The sequence below is a fragment of the Pelophylax lessonae genome (genome assembly GCF_965119305.1).
Source record: "Pelophylax lessonae genome assembly, chromosome: 1".
NCBI lineage: Eukaryota > Metazoa > Chordata > Amphibia > Anura > Ranidae > Pelophylax > Pelophylax lessonae.
In genome coordinates, this window is record NC_138768.1 from 204,399,885 (window position 1) to 204,417,572 (window position 17,688).

Here is a 17,688-nt window from a genome sequence, read left to right on the forward strand (position 1 = left end):
CTTTTCTGAACACTCCTAATGTGTTCTACAAGCGGCCTTCCAACACAGCCTATCCAAATCTGGAGGCCCTCTTTAACAACAAGGGGGTACCCCAGATACTGACCTCTCCCTATTTGAATACATAGTACCCCTACTCATTCGTAAAAAATATAAACTGAAAAAAAAAAACCCCACAAACACAGCTCTTTAATAAATTTTAAAAAACATGTACATCCACTGTCAATCACCTCGTCCAGCAATGTAGATTTATGTTGATCATGATGCCTACCAACCCACCAATAAATCACAATGCCCGATAACCCATTGAAAGAAAAAAAAAACTGCCACCGAGACAAGTCCCATCTGTTCGCTTGCTTTCTGACAAAGTGATGATTACTGTTATATACAAGGATACAGGGTCCCCTAGGTAAGTGTTTCTCAACTCCGGTCCTTAGGGCACATTAACAGGCCAGGTTTGCAAGAAAACTGAAATACATCACAGGTGATATAATTTGCTGCTCAGTGATTGCAGTATTCTAGTCTGCATCTCCCCAAGATGAGATTTAAAATCTGGCCTGTTAGTGTGCCCTGAGGACCGGAGATGAGAAACACTGCCCTAGGTGACATTATTTATCATTTATGTACATGACTACATCAATGACTTCAAAGGTGCCAGCAAAAACTATCCAACACTCCTATATTATAGCCCCATTCTGCTCTACAGATGCACTAATGAAACCAACACCAAAATATTTGAATGAAAATAACTAAAAATCTATATAGGATGTATCTACAAGCCATCATATTTAAAACAGAACCCTTTAAAGTATAACAAAAGGCTAATCCTGTTCGAATGCAGTGCTAAATACAGTGTGACAAAAATCCGGCACCTTTCAATCTATCAGTGAGAGTAAAAAAGTAATCTTGACGAAAAATGTCCAGAGTGGAGTCAGTCCACATGTGTGTGTTAATGGAGTAGGCCAAGCAGGAGCACTGTGTGTATACATTGGCCATCTGTGACAATACTGGAAGCCAACTGCTGCTGCAAAGAGAGAGATATACTGTGGCTTGCATTGAGATTTATTTTATTATTTGAATAGGCTTTTTTCATGCTGTATAATAGGTTACTATTCCAAACTGTGGGGACAACAAGAGGAGAAAAAAATAAAAAGAAGAAAAACAAGGGTCTGTCCCCCAACTTTTGCCGTTAATGCAGCAAAGGCACACACTTGTATGAAACATTAAAAGGGGGAAAAAACAACTGCAACAGATGGCACCCCTCCAGGCACACATGAAGAACCAAAGCAAGGACACTAAAGGTAAGTGGGGATCCAGGAGAGATTTCTTATTCTCAGGCCTATGGAGGGCGACCGTTCATGTTAAACCACTCCTGGGCAGCATCCGGGGTGTTAAAGAAGAGGACATAACTGCCGTCAATCACTCTCAGCCGAGCCGGGTAGGACATAGAGTAAATGATCCCATTCTCTCTCAGCTTCCTCTTAATTTCTGTAAACGTGGCTCTCTGCTTCTGTAGCTCGATCGAAAAGTCAGGAAAGATGGAGATCTGGGCATTTTCAAACTTCAGCTTGCCCTTCTGGCGGGCCTTGCGTGGTATCAGGTCACGATCCTTACAGTTTAACATTCTGGCAAGTAGCGAGCGGTCTGGGGGCTGCTCCAGGTATAGGAGGTTTTGCAGGGACCCTGTGCGCCCGTTCAACCGCAAAGGCAGCAGAAAACTTTGCATCAGGAATTTTAATCCAAGTCTCTATATAGTCTCCAGGGTTTTGTCCCTCTTATTTTTTAGGGAGTCCCACTATTCTGATATTATTACGCTGAAGACAATTTTCAAGATCATCTGCTTTCTGAAACCAAAATGATATCTGTTTCTCTGCAGCAGACACCCGGGCAGGGAAGGGGGAGAAGCCATCTTCTATGGAGGATATTCTCCGCTCAGTCTCTGTCGCCCTCTCCCTAACCTTCTGTATATCGTGCCGCATGAGGCGTATGTGGACTTTTATTTCCTCCATTTTTCCTGCTAGGGAGGTGTTACAGGCCGTAATTGCTTCTAAGAGCTGGGAATTTACTTGTTCTAGGATAGGCTTACCCGATTTCTCAGTTGCCGACGTGCCAGGTTTCAGATGATCCCCCAGAGCCGCACCGCTGCTCCGTGTCAGGGGAGGGCCGCGGCCATCTTGTTTTTCCATGCGAGCTAATTCTTTCAAACAATCCGCCAGGGTAGAGGGGAGATCTTTGCTTATCGTGCCTGCGGGATGAGTGTGCACCACAGGGGGTCACTTCTGGGAGCGAGAGCAGCTGATAATAGGCAGGATTACAACGGATTCTGTGAGCAGCCGACAGAGCTCCTCTCAGACACGTCCGGCCATACCGATGTTAGCCACGCCCCCTGTGCATAGGCTTTTTAATAAAGGGATTTGTTTATTTTTTATGGAATTATGCTATGTGGCATTTTATTATTGGTTTTTGGCATTTGTAATCATTTGGAGTTCTGTGAAGAGCAGAGAGGAGAGCTGGGGCTGGATGAGATGAAGCCTCTTTATGTGCATGATACTGATGTTGCCTAACTTTAAATTATTGAGAAATTAAATTAATGAGTATGTGTCCAACAAAAGGTGAACACAGTTGATTATTTATTTCACAGACGTGTCTGATGTTCAAGCTACGGAAGAGGATTTAGCATGGACTTTGCTCAGTGAAAGGACACTTTGTTTGTTTTTTCTCTTGCACAGAGGGATTGATCAAAGGTTTCACAGAACTGTCTGATTTTTCATTTCCTTGGAAGAGGATTGATCCAGAAGTTGTACACTGAAAGGAAACTTTGTTTATTTTCGTACATCATGGGACACGGAGTCATAAATCATAACATATGGGTTATATAGCCACCTACAGGTGAAGGACACTGGCAACCAATCAGAAAGGATGTCCCCCTATATAACCCCTCCTACACAGGAAATACCTCAGGTTTTTCACCAGTGTCTAAAGGTAATGGTCAAGGTGGAGAGTCTCTCCACATTTTCTTCAAAAGAAGAAAGAAGATTATGCTATATACCCCAATCAAAGATCACGGAATCTAAGGGGATAGCTATCAGATCCACCTAAAAAAGTCAGTGGACTAAAAAGATGGTACCTGAGCCTCGGAAAGCAGATACGAGGTTTTGCCTGTAATGTTGTCCTTTTTAGGCTTTGGGATCCGGACCCCTGGTAATACCAAACCCCAAATGCGCTCCGTGCAGGTTGCTCTACAGGTCCAAGGCCATGGTCCCTCTAAAACAAGGGGACCCAGTCCTTGAAGGTCACCAAGACAAAGCTCACTGTGATGGGTGAAGATTGGATTCCTGTTTAAAACAGAATCCTGTGGCAGGACTGGTAATTCAAATTTAAAATATTTACACATACAGGAAATTTAAATATTTAATGCACTGTTCCCTTTAAAAGATAACAGAGACCGAATGCCATGTGAGTCTCCACATGAGACTATGGATGTTAAGCTATGCAAAATACATCTTGTTAAAAGCTCTGGCCTTTCCTCAGGGATTAAATGTGCCAATTGTATCAATTGTGATTATATGAGCTTGTGCAGTTGTGGGATTGATGCAAGTTTATTTAAACATTATTTCTTTGCTTATTGTTTGATACACTGTTATTACCATGGGTTGATCACCTGAAAGGTATCAGCTGTGACAAACAAGATTCAACATAAAATGCTCTAATCTGTTGCTGTTTTCCCCTGGGTGCATAAGCGCCTGCGTGTTTGTCTCCTCCCTCGATAGCATGTTTGTGGTGAAGGCCCATTCGCCCGTGCATGCAAATCTTTGCCTTTTAAAACAGGCATACCCCGCATGGAGGGTGTGTTTGAACACAATTGGGGTGCACGTGGACACCACGTAGCATGCCGTGCATGTGCAATACAGCATAAAAGGGTGCGATTTATAAGAAACTGTTTCCTACGCACAAGCCTCTATCAGAGACTGAAGGGGGCACAGAGCAGCAGCAGCTGGGTTGCATGAGTCACTAAGGATGTATGTTTCTGGCACAAAACTGTATCTTGGGATAGTCAGTGTTGTGTGCCTGATAAGCTGTATAAGCTTGGCACAAGCCTTGAGTACACTGAAGTTAGTACCTCAAGTTTGTCTTGCTATAAAGCAGTGTCTGCCTGAAAAAAAAGGGCTGGGGAAGGCACAGTTGGAAGGGGCACTGTGATGTCACCGTCAGGCCTTGAATGTCCTAGACATGCTTCCTCTGTGTCTACTCCCCCTGAAGAGCAAGAGGTGATTAGCCAATATGAGTCATTACGGTTGTCAGGCATAGTAGCTGCTCCTGGTGCTTCTGCTGCAACCTACATCACTAAGGTAGATTTGGCATCGGCATTAACCAGCCTTGAGGATAAGATTGCTAGCATGATTGCAGCATCTCAAGGAGGAAGGAATCAAGATAGATCCACCCCACCTGAGCCACCCCCCTGAATCAGTTCAGGACTGAGCAGAGGATATGGAAGAAATAGCTAACATGACCCTATGGATGGTCAAGCTGGGGTTTCCCCTTCTGGGGAGTCAGGGTCAGAGGAGTCTTTATCAGGCTCTCAAACCCAGAGATTGTTGGTTCGGTCACTTACTGAAATGGTCCATTCTGGATAAAAAATGTCCTCTCTTAGAGATGGCTGAAGTCTCTTTTTCCTCTCTAGGCTCATTGCGCCCTCCTCATAGTCCTCTGATGTTTTCCATACATCTGCTCTTGGAGCAAGAAATGTATAATGATTGGGATCATCCTGATAGAATTTTTTTTTCCTCCTAAAAGGTTTTCACTATTGTATCCTATGGAGGAAATGTTTACTAAGAAATGGAATATACCCTCTGTGGATGCTGCCTTTTCTTCAGTTAACAGGAGTTGAATCTGCCCTGTGGATAATGCCCAGGGCTTTAAAGATCCAGCAGATAAAAAGTTGGAATTTTTAGTGAAAGCTTTCTTTGCTGTTGCAGGATCTGCGATACAACAAGCGGTAGTGGCAATAGGAGTTTGTCCGTCTTTAAAAGACCATGTGAAGCGAGTGTCCAAGACAGTTCCTTCTCAAGGAGAGTCTGTGGAAGATCTGTCAGATCTACCTCGCACTTTATGTTTTACAGTGGATGCTCTTACATGACTCTTGACTCCATAAGGCAAACGTCCCATTTTGATCTGATGACAGTGCATAATCCTTTGGTTAAAGAGCTGGTCTGTGGAATTGTCGTGTAAAAAGTGGCTGGCTGGCTTCCCTTTTCCGGGAGAACGCCTTTTTGGTGACGATCTGGATAAGTATATCCGAGAGATTTAGGGGGGGGGGGGGAGTACATTGCTACCCGTAAAAAGGAAGAGCAAGCGTCCTTCTTCTAAGATCCCCAGCACTCAAACTACCAGTGCTTCTAATTCCAGATGGTCTCAGCCATCTGGTTCCAGAACCAAGCCTTCAGGGCAGGGACAGAAAAAGCCCTGAGCCCCGAGATCAGCCAAGTTTTCCTCTAAGCCTACGCTGTGAAGGGGCGCCCCCACTCACTTGGGTGGGGGGAAGGCTGCTTCAGTTTTTGAAGGTTTGGGTGGAAACGATCCAAGACAACTGGGTTATCTCCACCGACTCGCAGGGGTACAGGCTGGAATTTTGGGTGTTGCCGCATTCTCGGTTCGTAAAGTGAAGTATACCGACAGATCCCCTAAAAAGAAGATCTCTCTTTCTGAAATTGGACCAGCTGAGGGCCCAAAGAGTGATAACGGAGGTTCCGGAGAACGAAAGGTTCAGGGGTTACTCAATCCTGTTCATAAACCCCAAATTAAACGGGGATGTGAGACCACTTTCCGTTTGGAGTCAATTCGTTCAGTCATAGCCTCCCTGAAGGGAGAGAAATTTCTTGCATCCATATACATCAAGGGTGCATATCTTCACGTGCCTATATTCCAGGCTCATCAAAGGTTTCTACACTTTGCAGTAGAAAACCATCATTTTCAGTTTGTGGCCCTCCAGTATTGGCTGTTCTAAGGTCCTGAGGGATATCTGTAATAGGATATCTGGGTGATCTATTACTAATAGATTGATCGGCTTCAGGTTTAAGCCAAAATGTCTTCCAGACAGTACAGTTCCTAGAATGTCTGCGTTGGATGCTGAACTTGGTAAGTCAGCATTACAGCTGGTCCAGTGTCTAGAATATCTGGGTTTTCTTGTAGACACAGTACAGGCAAAGATATTCTTGCCAACAAGAAAGGTCAAAGACCTGAAGGATCTGGTTCGGTTCGTAGTAAGGCTGAGATATCCTTCTGTACGTCTTTGCATGAAGTTATTGGGGAAGATGGTGTCCACATTCGAGGCAATTACCTATGCTCAATTCCATGCCAGACCCTTACAGAACAACATTCTGTCTACATGGACCGGAAGGATTCAGTTTCTTGGCTGGACCATGTCTCTGGTACCAAGAGTATGTCAGAGTCTGAATTTGAAGTTGGTGACCAGAAATCTGGAGAAGGGGAAATTCTTTTCTTCCAGTAAACTGGAAGGTCGTGACTACACATGCCAGTCTCTCCTGCTGGGGAGCGGTTCTGGAGGAAACCAATGTCCTGGGGAAATGGTCTTAGGTAGAGAAAGGTCTCCCCATCAACATTCTGGAAATCCAAGCAGTCAGTCGGGCTTTGAAATACTGGAAGCCCAGACTTCGGAGTCACCCTGTCAGGGTGCAATCCGACAATGCCACGGCTGTGGCTTATATCAACCATCAAGGAGGCACAAAGAGTCAGTCAGCCCAAAAAGAGGTCATCCTATCCTGGGCAGAGAAGTTTGTGCCGTGCCTGACAGCAGTTTTTATTCCAGGAATAGAGAACTGGCAGGTGTTTTTTTTTTTTTTTGAGCCGTCAACAGATGTTTACGGGGGAATGGTCCTTAAATCCCAAGATATTTCAGTCAATCTGCCTATGCTGGGGGCTCCCAGACGAAGATCTGTTGGCATCCAGATTCAACAACAAGTTGAAGAGAATTGTGTCCAGGACCAGGGATCCAGTCGGAATGGATGCTTTCGTCACTCCTTGGAAGGAGTATTCCCTGATTTATGCCTTTCCTCCGATGCAGCTGATACCGCTTCTGTTGCAAAGGATCCAGCTAGAGGGGAAACCAGTAATCCTGGTAGCTCTGGCATGGCCGAGAAGGGTTTGGTTTGCACAAATCTAAAGGTTGGCACTGACAAGGCTTTGGGCCCTTCCACTGCGTCCGGACCTACTCTCAAGGTCCGATATTCCACCCTGCTGTACAGTCTCTAAATTTGACGGCTTGGCTATTGAAGCCTTAATCTTGAAGGAGTGGGGTGTATTTGGCCCTGCAGTTTATACCCTGATAAATGCTAGGAAACCAGACTCTAGAAACTTTTATTACAGGGTCTGGAAATCCTAAATTACCTGGTATGAAGTCAGGAAATGGCATCCCTGCAAATATATCATTGGGAGGATTCTAGCTTTTCTTTAAGCAGGGGTAGATATGAATTTAGCCTTGAACACTATTAAGGGGCAAATTTCAGCCTTATCGGTTTTCTTCCAAAAACCAATCACTTTTTATTCGTTGGTTCAGTCCTTCGTCCGGGGAATGTTACATTTGCTTCCACCTGTGAAGCCACCATTATGTCCTTGGGATTTAAATTTGGTGCTGGCATTCTTACAAAAACAGCTTATTGAGCCCATGGGGCAGGTTCCCCTGGTTCTTCTGACCAGGAAACTGGTCTTTTTGATTGCGATAACTTTGGCTAGAAAGGTATCAGCAATAGCAGCTCTTTCTTGTAAAGAGCTATTCTTGATTTTTCATCAAGATAGGGCGATTCTATGTCCACACCCATGTTTTTTTTGGTTTCCGCCTTTCATTTAATTCAGGACATTATACTACCTTCTTATTTTCCAGATCCTCACTCAGAGGAGGAAAAATTATTGTATTCTCTTGATGTAATGCGTGCACTTACGTTTTACTTGGAAAGATCAACTTGGATTCGTAAGATCAAGAGCTTGTTTGTGCGACCAGAAAGGAAGGGGTTGGCAGCATCTAAGTCTATGATTTCTCATTGGATTTGCCAAGTTATTACCCAGGCGTATGATATAGAAGGGAAGGTTCCACCTTTTCCTGTAAAGGCACATTCTACCAGAGGAGTAGGTGCCTCTTGGGTACTTCGCCATCAAGCCTCCATGGCTCAGATTTGCAAGGCCGTGACCTGGTCATCAGTGAATACGTTCACTCGTTTCCATTGAGTGGATGTTGGGACCCAGGAGAAATCTGCATTTGGCCGCAGTGTTCTGCAGGCAGCTGTGTAATCCTTTTTGTGTTCCGATGGCGGTATTTTTTTGGTGTACCCCTCCCCTCAGGTGCATTGCTTTGGGACATCCCATATGTTATGATTTATGGCTCTGTGTCCTGTGATGTATGAAAAGAAAAATGGAATTTGAATACATACTTACCTGTAAAATCCATTTCTTCAAGTACATCACGGGACACAGAGGTACTTCCTGTGTGGGAGGGGTTATATATGGGGACATCCTTTCTGATTGGTTGCCAGTGTCCTTCACCTGTAGGTGGCTATATAACCCATACAGTATGTTATGATTTATGGCTCTGTGTCCCATGATGTACTACAAGAAATGGATTTTACAGGTAAGTATGTTTTAAAAATAATTATTTTTTTACCCTCACTGATAGATTGAAAGGTGCAGGAGTGTTTTATTTGTCTATATTCATGCTTGATCTTTGTTACATTGTATTAGGCAATTGTATTCAAGTAGGATTAGGCCCCTTTTTCACGGGTGGACTGATCGAGTCCACCTGTCAGCTTTTTTAGGCAGACCCGATCAGACCATCCAGTCTTTTGAGTAGCGGCAGTCAACGGACTTATTCCCCGCTGAGCAGGTGGACTCCTGGCGGAGTCTGCCCCATGTGAAAGAGGCTTTAGCCTTACTCCCCAACACTCCTGCTTAAGTTTGAAAATGATTATGACAACCTGGAACACTTATATAGTTTATCCTAGTTCAGCCAAATTCCAGCAACAAAAGTTACACTACTTCCCAAAATGCTGTACCTTTGTAGGGTCCTCCCAATTGAAGTCCCATCTTACTTGTTAGGTGACATTGAAAAATTTTATATATTATATGTGTGTAGGAAACTTAGTTCCAGACTTCGCCACAAAATTATTTGTCTACTAAAACTTTCTGGTGGGTTAGTATACCAAACATAGCTAAGTACTATATAGCATCACAATCAGCACAACTTACTAAAAAACACTCCATATCTGAGATGCCTCCGTTAGTTGGGATTGAATTTCTGGACACTGACCCAATTAGAGTTGATTACGTGCTGTGGCTCCCACCATGTTCCAGAATACATCAAACCTCATACTGCTCATTCTATGCATATTTGGTATAGTGTTTAACCTCATTTTGTCTCATCCTCCCCTGCAATCTTTCCTCCTTTACCTCAAGCTTTGAATTTTCACATAGCTTTCATAATTGTTTCCATATAGGGGTCCACAAATTTACAAACTTTACATTCAGTTACCTACAATTTACCCAAAATGTCCTACAAATGGTAAAAAATTACTTCTGAACCAGATTCCTAAAGTTTATTTGGGCTGGAAAACCAGAGAGGCTAATACTAATACTGTCCCTCCCCAAGACGAAAGGGATGTCAACCCTCTAAAATACAATGAGGACACCCATTTAACCAAAGTGTTTGACTGATGTAGGCATAGTAAGCAGGACCTTCTTGGCTTTCTGATAGGTTAGTACTGGCACACATTAAACAACACCCACCTATAGGGGCCACATTACAAGCGATCAGGATGATTTTCCGATCCGTATATCTTTCACCCCCTCCTTGTCCTATGATTTCTATATTAGGAACGGTGGACTTTAAACATAGGAGGGATGATCCTCAATTTGACACCCTTATCCAACAAGAGACTTTCCAGTTGATTAATTTCTCCACTGCATCTGAGCACATTATGAACAATCTAGAACTGAAGCATACAATTTTGTATGCATTAGACGTTTTGTGCCGCACCCACTTGGGGGAATATCTGTGCACTCTTCCAGATAAATATAAAAGGTGAGAAAACTGTCCTCATTTAAATAAAACTTGTCTTGACAGAATACCAGTGAGCAGAGTTTTACTGCTACATGCTTCATTAGTAGAGACAGGAATCCTACAATAACTCCTATTCATACAGTGCTAGGGAGCAGATCCAAAAAACACTTTTTCTTAACCTCTAAAAGATAAGATAATTATTTTTACGCACAAAGACTCTATAGTGCGCAAATACCTAGAAGCCCTCTAATACTGTAAATGTTGTCAATGTGCTGAATCAGAAGGCACCTTGTTGAATACAGGCAGTCCCCGAGTTACACACATCCGACTTACAAATGACTCCTACCTAGAAACCGAGGGAGACAACAGGAAGTGAAAGGAAATCTACCACATGGAAGGAAAATTCACTATTTTCCTTAATAGCGAAGATCAATGGGATACTATTCCCCTCCAAAGTAGATCTGGCTTTATTAAACTTGGGTATTGAGCAATTTCTTACACAATTTCAGGCAGTGGTTATCCATATATTGGTAGCAGCAAGACTATCAGTTACCTCCAAGTGGAAATCAATAGACGCCCCAAACGTTACAGACGTAGTTAATAGAGTAAAGGCTCACTACATTTATGAGAAGTTCTTCGCCTACTTTAGGGGTTCACTTACTCATTTCTTGAGCGTGTGGCAGGTGTGGGTTACACACTACCCTGAACCCATCTATTTTTTTTTTCTAAACACTTTATTGAAAACTTTTGTATGCATACGGAGAATAGTGCGGTAAATGCGTAAAGACAAAGTGTGAGATAAACAAGCACCAACAGCAACAATAACAAATATCAAATATACCATTGATGCTTATAGAAAAGAAAACAAAAATAGTACCTTATGTACTACAAGAGTAACGATTAAGTACCAATGTGAGGCTAGACCAGAGAAGTAAGTACACCCAAAAAATCAACTCAGTGGGCCCCCCAGACCATATTGCAGATGAAAGCGGTCCATGCATGAGTAACAAAAGCGGCCCTCGGATACACGTCCAGGGAACCGGACACCCCCAAGGGGATCACACTGTGTCCGAGGCCCCGAAACGTGCGTCAGAGGGGGCTAAGGGAGAACCATGTTGGGGAGAAAGTGAACAGGGGGAACGTGCGTAAACATAAGCAGGGAGGGGCGAGGGAGTGGCAACTGCGTGTGCTGAACGTGGTCCACCTGGTATCGTGGTACTGTAGTTCCTCAGGTGAAGGAAAGAGGAAAGAGAAGGAAAGAGGAAAGGAAGGGGAGGCAGAGACGGAAAGGTGGAAACAGGGAGTGCAGCCATAGAGAGGGGAAGAGAGAGAGAAGGAGAGAGAAGAGAAGAAAAAAAAAAGGGTAGGGGGAAGGGGGAGGAAGGGAAGGGTGTGAGGGAACCTGCCACAGCTAGGCCAGGGAGAAAGAGACATGGCCAGTTAACCTGTTGCATCCAACAACTTACGATAATCGGCAGAGTAGTAAAAGTGCAGTCAAGTGGCCCATGTGGTGTACAATTTGTTAGGAGAGTCGTGGGCCTGATGAGTCAAGTCTTCCATCTCAGCCACCTTGCCCGCTCTATGAAGCCAGTCCGCAACAGTGGGGGGGGGGGGGACAGGGGGAGAGCCAACAGCAAGGGATGCACATCCTCGTCGCATTAATTAGATGGAGGGTCAACGATTGCTTGTATGCTTTTTGGGGAATAGAAGTATGGTGAAGGAGGTATTGAGCCAGGGAAAAAAACGGGGAATAAGTGGTGATATGTCCAATAAGAGCGTGGATCTCCTGCCATAAGGGTCGTATAAGAGGGCATTCCCACCATATGTGGAGCAATAAGCCCTTTTGTTTTTGGCACCTCCAACACATAGGGGAGGCGTCCGACGAGAATTTGTGCAGAATATCCGGGGTCCTATACTATTTGGAAAAGATTTTAAAGCCATTTTCTTGCACGTACACATTCCTAGAGCCCTTGTGCATGTGCGTAAAGATCCTGTCCCAATCCTTACCACAGAGTGAGATGGATAGATCTTCTTCCCAGCGATCACAAAGTAGCGCGACCCTAGAAGGGAGTCTTGGTGAGAGGAGGGAGTATAAACCCGAAAATTAAATGTCGTTGAGGTTCCGTACGAGCGCAAAGGTCTTCGAAGGGGGTGAGGTTCCTGTACTATGCATTAAGATCATTAAAGTCAGAGTGTGTGAGAAGGGAACCCTCCCTGAAGAAGTGAGCCGCCTTATACGGAACAAGTCAAGGGGTCATGTGGAGTAAGGTGTGCCAGACCGGGAGTGAAGTCCGGATTATAGCGATAGGAACCATAGGACCCGGTCTGGAAGATATGCCCATTGTTTTACAAAGTAGACGAAATATGAGTAGAGTAGGGTGCGTAAGTGGGTGTTTCGTGCAGGGTGCCGGAGTCGAGGCGGGACTAACCCATGGAAGGAAGCGTATGGGAGAAGGAGACATAGAATCCTCAAGGTTCACCCAGTCCTTCGTGATGCGGATATTGTGCCAGTCCACGATCCTAGATAAGTGGAAAGCCCAATAGAACCATTGTAGGTGAGGGAGGCCCAGTCCCCCGGAGGTCTTCGGAGCTGTTAGGAGATCCCATGATAACCTAGGGCGCTTAGAACGCCAGATAAAGGTGGAGCATAGATGCCAATAAGATTGAAAGAATACAGGAGGAATTTTGATGGGGTTCGTTTGAAGGACATATAAAAGTCTAAGGAGAATGTTCATTTTTATAATGGCCAGTCTGCCAAACCACGAGAAGGAACCCCGTTCCCATTTGGACAAGTCAGACTTGATCTCTGTAAAGATAGGGGTGAAGTTCTTGGCAAATAGTTCAGATAACTTGGAATTTGAATATCCAAATAAGTAATGGCCTGAGATTCCCACCGGAAAGGGAAGTTTTGTTGGCAGAGAGATTGAAGGTGCGGCGGTAGGGAAACATTGAGCCCCTCAGACTTTGAGTAATTTATTTTAAGATTCGAGAGTGAACGAAACATATCTAGGTCCTTCAGGAGGTTTGGCAGAGTGGTAACTGGAAGCGCGAGGAATAATAAGATACCGTCGGCGTAAGCCGCACATTTATAGGACTTAGCAGCAATAGTCACTCCATGAATATCTGGGTTCGAGTTGAGTTTACGAAGTAAAGGTTCCAGGGTGATGATAAAAATGGGGGGGGATAATGGGCATCCCTGCTGCGTGCCATTCGACAAAAAGAAGGCATCCGACAGGTGGTCATGCACTCGTACCCTCGCCGTGGGATCAGAGTACAAGGCCCGGACATAGCTCAGCATCCTCCTGGAGATGCCAATAGCCTCCAAGGCAGCGGCCATGTAATCCCAGGCGTCGTGCAGCAGGAGGTCCTTCAATTGGGTCTTGATAGCTTGCAAAGCCGAATATGGCAATGTGGAGGAGACCGACAAAACATCGAGCAAAGGGTAGAGGGCTACAATAAAGTCTCCCCCCACCACCCCCACCACCAGCGTCCCAGCCTGGAATTCCGTAAGGAGAGAAATTGTGTCACGAAAAAAGGGGACTACCTGTTTATTTGGGGCATAGATATTCGCGAAGGTGAACGTTTGGCCTTTAATAGTGCATTTAACAAAAAGTAACCTGCCATCTTCATCAGCTTTAGTGTCTATCAGAAGTAATGGACAGGACTTTGAGAAATGTAGTAGTTTGGGTATCCCATCAGCCCTAAAGTGGGTTTCCTGCAAGAACACCACATCGCTTTGGAGCGACGTAACCAGAGAAGGAGATTGGAGCGACGTTCAGGTATATTGAGGCCCGTACATTTAGCGAGAGAAGTTTAAGTGTGTCATTAGGCGATACAGGATCTTGTGCAGGTGGACGGGGAGATGGGGAAGGGGAAGCCATGAGGGGAGGAGAGAAAAAAAAAGTGGGGGGGGGGGTGGGGGTGAGAGAAGGGTGGAAGGGGAAAGAAAAAGAAAGACAGAAAGGGAAAAAGCCCTGAGAAAGGCGGGAGAGGAGAGGAAGCGAGGGTAGGGAGGGAGGGAGTGTGTGGTGACTAGGCTAGCTTGGGGGGGAGGCCCGGTAACTGGGGGACCTGCCCACCAGATAACGACTGAGCCACAAAACCAAAAGTGTAATGAACCGTGCAAGATCAAATTGTCAAAAATGTGGATTTTGTCAGTGATGGACACTAAGGGGGGTTGGGGTAGACCTAACCGAGACCTGGAACAAGGGGTCACCCAGGGACGAAGACTCCGGCCCACGGACCGGTAGTGATTTTTCAAATTCGGAGACCATGAGGAAATAGGGCAATAAGCGGGAAAGCGGGATGAGTATAAATACCTGACAGGGCGTCTTAGGGTGGAAACACATAACCGTGGTACTCAATAGAACAACAAAGCCAGGGAGCCCAGATAACAGGGGTAGAAAACATGTAGTGGAGAGGAGTTTGGGAGATACAACAGTATGCAACATCTCCGTGGTGGCCACACAAAGAAGAAACGGTATGCATTGAATAACATGAACTAAATCCCATTGAGAACCTAAACATGGAAAATTGCGATACAAATGAACATAAAAACATTGTGACATCGTAGGGGCGCTCCAATTATAAAATGAGATGACCACCTCCCCCAGCCCCAAACTATTAGGAGGGGAGGAGGAGGCGACCCCACTGTTCATCACCCCAGCTCAGGAACGGCAAAAACCAGGTACATAATTGACGCTAGATGCAAGGTGCCACCAAGGCAGGTGGCATCACGACCATCAGGGTGGGCCCGGTCCTTAAGGGAGGTCATGGGGCACCACTGAAAGGCATCGTCAGGGCCTTGCTTAGGGAGAAACAGGGGGGCGGTATCAACTTGAGCAAGCGTGACTAGAAATCCGAAAAATGTGGCGAGGTGGGTCAGGTGGACGACTTAGCCACGGACGCGGGCTGACGCCATCAGGGAAGGTAATGTCGGTGGAAGAAAGTAACCTTGGCAGCCACAGTTGCGCCAGGGACGGCCCACCCAGACAAGAGATGTCGGTGCAGTCGCCCACCACTCCAAGTGGAGGAGGATGAGGAAAATGAACCGAGACCCCCCGGCAGGCCGACCCGCAGGCAGTCCATGTAGGAAAGATGGTCCATGACCCCATTGACGGGTGAAGGTGCATAAAACAGGATTGGCAGCTTGAGATGGTGGGTTGAGCAGCAACCTGTAAGGAACCACAAACAAAAAAGAAAACCAAACAACCAAAGTACCCCCCCATCTTGAGAGGAACTGCAGGGACATCCGGAAGTGGTCCTGGGTGACCTGAAGAAGTGCCTAAGGATAGTACTTCATGTAGAGGGCGATAACAGGAAGCAATAGAGCAAATTACCTATGGGCAAAACAAACAAACATCAGTGAGGAAGTCCTGGGATAAAGTTGTAATGTGAAACACAGGGGCGGAGGTCAGCAAACAGATAGCAGGGGAGTCATCCAGCGGAGATGTATACAAAAACAAAGTAGAGACAGGTGCGGGCAGGAGTTAGAAAATAAGTTTCAGTCCTCTCTGCGGGCCCTCTGGTGTTGTGGTGGCAGAGCCATTTCCAGAAGAGGAGCGCCGGCGTCTAAATCGTATATCTTGTGCCTCCATCGGCTCTTCTTCACGGGCCCCATGTGTGTGGGGGCCCCCCCTCCCGATATTCCGCATACAAGTTGGGGAGGTGCACCAGCGGAATATCCAGGGTGGAGCAGAAGTGTGGCAAATCCTCGGGCACCCATAGCAAAGCTGTGCGACCGAGAGCGGTTGCGAGAGGCAGAAGGGGAACTTCCATTTATAGGCGATACCCTTAGTGCGTAAGACTTCCAGCAGGGGTCGCAAATCTCGTCAGTGCTGCAAAGTTATATTGGAGAGGTCCTGATAGATTTGAATGTCCGCTCCCTCATATTCCAGGTGGGCCCTAGTGTAAGCTTTGCGCAAAATGTCCTCTTTAAGCTTACAGTCCACCAAACAGCAGACCACATCGCGGGGGGGGGGTTCCCCCTCCCTACCCCTCGGTCTCAAAGCCCTATGAATTCGTTCCAGATCAATAGGGGACTGTGGGGGGCGATCCAACATCATATTAAAGAGGCCTGTAACTACGGGTGTAAGTTGGTCATGCTCCACAGATTCTGGTAACCTACACACGCGAAGATTGTGGCGCCTCCCCCTGTTATCCAAATCTTCCAAGTGGCTCTGGAGATCTCGCATCTGCAGGGAATGGGTATCCAGGGTCTGTGTCACTGATCTGAGCACCCTGCCATGTTGTGAGGTGGTTTTTTCAACGCCAGACACACGGCTGTATAGTGCTTGCATATCCTCCCTTAGATCCATAATGGCCGCCCACAGAGTGTCCTTGATATCAGTGGCCACGGATCTCAAGTCCTCTATACTGAGGGAATTGGGGGCCTGGAGCTGAGGAGCAGGGGTCTCTGAGCCAGATGCAGTGACCGTGGCATATGGATGGCTGGGGATTGGGAGAGGCAGAGGAAGCGCGGCCTGTAGGGGCCATATTAGGGCCCAGTGTCCGGAAGATCTCCAGGATATTTTGACTAATCCGCGGTCCAGTGTCCCTCGAGGACCGGGATCTAGTGGCGGATGGGGCTCTGGATGTGGATCCCATGCTTACTGGGCAGTTTCCCTATGCAGCGTCTCCGGCGTATGTGCAGGCAGGTCCGAGACAGCGGAGCTCCGTGTCTAAGCGGCCATCTCGCAGCGCAGCCAGACCAAGCCCCCCTGAACCCATCTATTAAGTAGAATATGTCTATGATTGACTGATGTTTGATGAAGACTAATGAGACCTTACAGGTGGTAATATTGTTTGTTTATGTTTGACTTTGTTTATTTCCTTTTGTTTCTTTTCTTTTTTGAGTTGCCTACTTGGCTTTCGTTCTCATTCTCTAATGTTTTGATAATGATATTCCCTTTATCCCCGTATGTCGACCTAATACGGTGGGGGGTGGGCCATGGGTCCAGACACAGTTTGAGCTCCCATTGGGGGTGTCTGGATGTGTGGCGCACCTGTTTGTATGGCACCGCTACCTGCATTGGCGCCCTTACTTTCTTGACTAATGTGTGCCCTTATACACGTCTATGAGGGAACGTTGTTGTACTTTCGCTACCTTGTTGATTCACTGTATCTTTACTGTTTGCATTGTTCTGCTCAATTTAAACTTTTCAATGAAAACAAATTAAATGGAAGGAAAATTCACTCCTGTAAGAATTATCATGGGAAAAAAGTGTCTCCACTGAAGCTTTATCACCAATTCTTGTTTCCACAACAACCCAAAATTTTTAAAATCCAATTGTCATAGGGACATAAAGTGAGGGGAAATCTTCTTAACAGGGGCATAGACAGCAAAACAAATGTTACAGGGGTGTTAACCTTTCCCTATGCTATCCATAAAACTTAAAAAAAATTTTTTTGGCTGGAGCTACTACTAAAAAATGTACCTTTTACGACTTACAAACAAATTCAACTTAAGAACAAACCTAGAGACCCTATTTTGTTTGTAACCCAGGGACTGCCTGTACTGTGTTATTTGGGACTACCTAAAAATCTTTTTTTCACAATACCCCAATCTCTTTGCTTCCCCCTTACACTATGAAATGGACAAAGGAGCTTGGAGTGACCCTGGAACAGGC